At 47.5% G+C, this 4,697-nt stretch overlaps 1 long non-coding RNA gene across 1 annotated transcript; it reads right to left on the minus strand.

Annotated features, from left to right (window-relative positions):
* Positions 1,300 to 3,847, minus strand: LOC108636842. Its single transcript, XR_001918604.1, has 3 exons — positions 3,684 to 3,847; positions 2,330 to 2,366; positions 1,300 to 1,885 (listed from the first exon to the last, which is right to left on the minus strand). It is a non-coding gene; the product is annotated as an uncharacterized LOC108636842 (long non-coding RNA).

Consider the following 4,697-nt stretch of genomic DNA (forward strand, 5'->3'; position numbering starts at 1 on the left):
GTGACCATCAGCCCTCCTTGGAGACCTCATGAAGAAAAGCTCTATTCTTTGCTCCCAGAGAATTTGTGACAGAGCTGAGGAGACAGGGAAAGGGTCACAGCTGGAGAGAATCAGTGCATCACTTCCACCTGGACCATCCACGTGCCTGTCTGCCCTCATGTATCACAGGCTTGCTACCTTCCAGGCACTGGGAAGTGCCCACAAGATGGTCCCTGCCCACAGAAGTGCCCCATTTATAGGAAGAGTGAAGCAGCTTAACCGGTAACCACAGTGTAATCTCATTTGGGTTGATACTCTTGAGTTTGAGGTCACTTTAGAATATCTTCATGGGAATTACCAAGCTTAGAGCCTTACAGAATCGCTTTTGCTAACTCCCTGTGTTCCAGATGAGGAGCCTGGGATCCACAGAAGAGAAGTTACGCTCTGCAGGGTAAAGGACGGGTAGAACCAGACCCCCCTGCCCCTCCACAACACTGTCCTCTCAGCTGCTCCCCATGTACTGCATTTTGGCTCCAGTCCTGGAAGGAGTAACTTCAAGGTGGTGGAGAAGCTGCTGAGGTGCTCATAGCTTGACAAACAGACAGATCACAAAACTAAAAAGCCAACAACAGCAAGAAGGCAAAAGCAAGACCACTGGGGGCCACCTGTGTAGGGGCACTTGTCCCACCCTCGCCAGTGGGCCTAAGCTTGCAAATTTGCTTTTGAAAAACTGAAGTACAGTTGATTTACAATATTGTGTTAACAGTGTAAAGCAAAGTGATTCAGTTACATATATATATTTTTCCAGATTATTTGCTATTACAGGCTATTATAAGATATTGAATGTAGTTCCCTGTGTTATACAGTAAATTCTTGTTGTTTGGGCTTCCCTGGTGGCTCAGATGGTAAAGAACCCAACTGCCAAGCACGAGATATGGGTTTGATCCCTGGGTTGAGAAGATCCCCTGGAGAAGGAAACAGCAAACCACTTCAGTATTCTTACCTGGAAAATCCCAAGGACAGAGGAGCTTGGAAGGCTATATATAGTCCAGGGGGTCACAAAAGAATCAGACACAACTTAGTGACTAAACAACAACGTTTGTATCTGTTAATGCCATACTCCTAACTTATTACTGCCTCCCTTTCCCTTTTGGTAATCATGTTTGTTTTCTGTTTAGGAGTCTGTGTTTTTTTTTTTTGTATATATATTTGTATTATTTTTTTAGATTACACATATAAGTAATATCATAATAATTATCTTTGTCTTACTTCACTTTTTGCTCCATTTATTTGCTTAAGAATATTAGCTGAGTACAGTGTTTTTAGGAAGCTTTACATTTAAATTATAAAAAATATATTTTAAGTGCTCTTTAGTCTTGCAGTTTTTTAAGTTTGCCCTCGGAGTGGTCTTTAGTCATTCACCACAGTCACCTCTGTGGAACCCCATTTCCTGGTAGGGTCTGCTAGGGGATTCTCCAGGAACTCTGCAGTGCTCTCTGATGAGAATCACATAGGGAACATAACAGTCAGATAGATCTAAAGGCAGACAGACCCATCACTGATTCACCAAAGTGCACAGAATCGCCTTCGCTTACTCTAACCCGGGCACTGTTGTGGAGGAAAATGTATTTCGGATGCAAATACTCTGTGATGACTCCATGCTCCTGTGACACAAGCTGCTCAGGGCCCTTGAAACCAGACATTCAGGAACCGATGGCCAGGGTCACCAAAGAGGTGGGGGCCCCTTCCCATCCTGAGAGATGCTCCACTTGGCAAGGGAACCGGGGGTGCTGGCAAGCCTGCCTCTTTCTGCCACCCTTGTGACACAGGGAAATTCCAGGCTTCTCCAGAGACCATCTCAACGGCTTGGAATCCTGTCCTTTGACCTGTCTGGGCTGGCGCAGGCCTGGGAGGAAAAGAAAACAAATATAAATCTGTCTGATCACAGACAGAACATTTATCTTTCAACAGGAAGCTTCCTGAGGAAGAACAGTGGAGGGGTTTGGAACGAGAGCACTGTGTGAGTCTGGCCTGTCCTTGCCTCTGCTTGTCAGGCTTAGTGCCTGGCATGCCCCACAGAGCCTCCCTGGGAGTGGCATCATGGCTGTGCTGAGCGCTAGCACTGTGCGGGTACGCCAGAGCCCTGCCCTTCCCACCACGTCCCTCCATGGTCCACCTCCCTCATAACCAGTGAGGGCATCTGATGGGACCAGCGTGGCTCCCTAAGCAGAGGAGGAAACAGGTCTTCACCGCTGAAGCCCCCGAGCCAGCCTCCCTCCAGGAATCAGGTCTTCCTTGGGGCTGTAGGGTGAGTGCTTGGGTAAAGGCAGGGTTGGGGAGCCAAACTCACATGTTCCCAGTGGGGTGTCAGCTGAACTTTCAGGATCCTGAAAGAGAGAAGATGCTTGTGTCCTCTGGGTTTGGCCTTGGGAATCACTTGTCTGGGACCCGTGTCACTTCCCTTTTACATCTCTACATCTCTGTCCTTGTCTGGCTCTGGCCAGAAGACTTCTGTGGGCTTTAGATACTAAAGGACTGTAGCGGTCCCAAAAATCCTTTCCTGAAGCTCAGGGAAACCCAGCGACCTGTGATCAAAAGCCCATTTGCTAATAATCAGCTGGTGAAAAGTCATGGTCTCTCTCAAGCTCCACTCAGTAGATGATGTCTACTTGGAAGCCCTAAGGGCACCTTAAAATGACCACATAGAAACTTCTACCCCTCCTCTGGTTTCATTCCACCCTCTCCTTCCTTCTGCTGGACATCTGAGAACTCAAAGCCATTCCTCATCCCCCAATCCTCTCAACATCTTAAATCTAGGTGATTATCTGATGTACTCAAGACGTCCTCCGTGGTAAAACCCATTCATTCACTCAGTGATTAATTCTAGACGCTTCTAAAGTGCTGGGCTCTCTGTTGGAGCTAGAGTTGCAGAGGTAAGGAGGAGTCAGGTGAGGCCTGCAGGGACAAATACCGCCTACACCAGGGCCAGGAAGAGCATGTGTGCTAGGCTGGAGGGCAGCCCTCAGGGGGCTCCATGCTCACTGCACATGCATTCAGCGAAAATCTGGATCGTTTCCAGCAGGAAACACAGGCCACAGAACAATGGCCAGTGTAATGGTCAGAGATACAGAAGGTGGGAAAAAGTAGGAAGATGGGCTCTGTCAGCATCACTCATTTTTAGAAAATGTTGTTCTTTCACTCAGGAATCTTGATGGAGAACTTGAGTGGGTCCAGCAGGAAGAATACAGAGAATAGCAGCCCCATGGAGCTCCCATATGGGAGCAGACCGGCCCCTGAGATGGCACATATCTCAGCATGACTAACCCTCAGCACAACCCCATGTGGTGAGTATTCTGCACATCCCCATTTATAGATGAAGAAACAGGTCAGGGGAATTTTGGGGGTGACTCAACAGTAACAAGAGTTAGAGCTGGGATTTAAACACAGATCTGTCTGACCGCAGTGTTTCTGTTAATTATGGCATAGAAAGGATTTCCATTTCCACCAGCTTCTTTTCAATCAAGGCAGACCAGGCATTCACACATGGGCTAAGCTAGCCTTTCAGTGCAGTGACATACATTTAGCACCTGCAAACAAGATTTGCTCTTATGTGTTCACTGGTATTCTGGGAACTGACTGTTGACAGTTAACAGCCAGGTTTTATCTCAGGTTATGTATTGAAATGCAGTTCATATTTGCCTTACCCACAGAATGGCTCTGGAAATGGAACGGACTGGAAGTCAGGTGACAGAAGTTGTAATCCTAGACTTGTAGGGGATTAGCAGTATAACCCTGGAGAAGCCGCTTTCTCTAGTTTCAATTTCCCTATATGAAAACAAAAAGAACACAACTCTGCTTTTAGGATTGGAGAGACGTACAGGTGCATCAAGAAGCCTAAGGATGTTCAGAGCAACGCCTCATGTTACTGTGAATACCTGAAGACTGCCATATGGCAGCTGGCCTCCAAGTTGGCCCTTATCGACCCCACCTCCTGCTATCGCCCCGCTGCAGTCCTCTCCCACTGAATCAGTGTTGTTATGTATGACCAATAGCCAACAGCACATGGCAGTGTGATGGCATGCCAGCCATTCCTGAGCTTAGGCTATACGAAGGCAGCAGCTTCCATCCTGGGTTCTCTCCCTCTTTTTCATCACTAAGGAAGCTGCCTTGTTGTGAACAGCCTTATAGAAAGCCCTATGTAGAGAAGAGCTGAGTCTTCCTGCCATTAAGTGATGGCTTACACCTTATATGCCAATCTTTTACCCCCGGCCAAGTCTTCAGGTGACCGAAGCCCTGGCCCACAGCTCAACTGCAACCTCATGAGAGACTCTGATCCAGAACCAGCAGGATAAGTTGTTCCCAGATTCCTGGCCTCAAACTGAGGAGACAATAAATGTATGTTATTTTAAAGTGCTAAATTAGGGGACTTCCCTGGTGGTCCAGTGGTTAAGAATTTGCCTTCCAATGCAGGGGACATGGGTTCAATCCCTGATTAAGGAACAAAGATCCCACATGCCACGGGACAACTAAGCCTGTGAGCCAAAACTACTGAGCCTGGGTGCCTCAACTAGAGAGCACGCATGATGTACACTACAGACCCCACGCTCTCTGGAGTCTGTGCACCACCACTGGAGAGAACCTCTGTGTCGCAACTAAGACCTGACACAGCCAAGAGAAATGTGCTAAATTGGGGAGTAATTTGTTACACAGCAATAAAT

Source organism: Capra hircus, chromosome 1 (assembly GCF_001704415.2).
Source record: "Capra hircus breed San Clemente chromosome 1, ASM170441v1, whole genome shotgun sequence".
Taxonomy (NCBI): Eukaryota; Metazoa; Chordata; class Mammalia; order Artiodactyla; family Bovidae; genus Capra; species Capra hircus.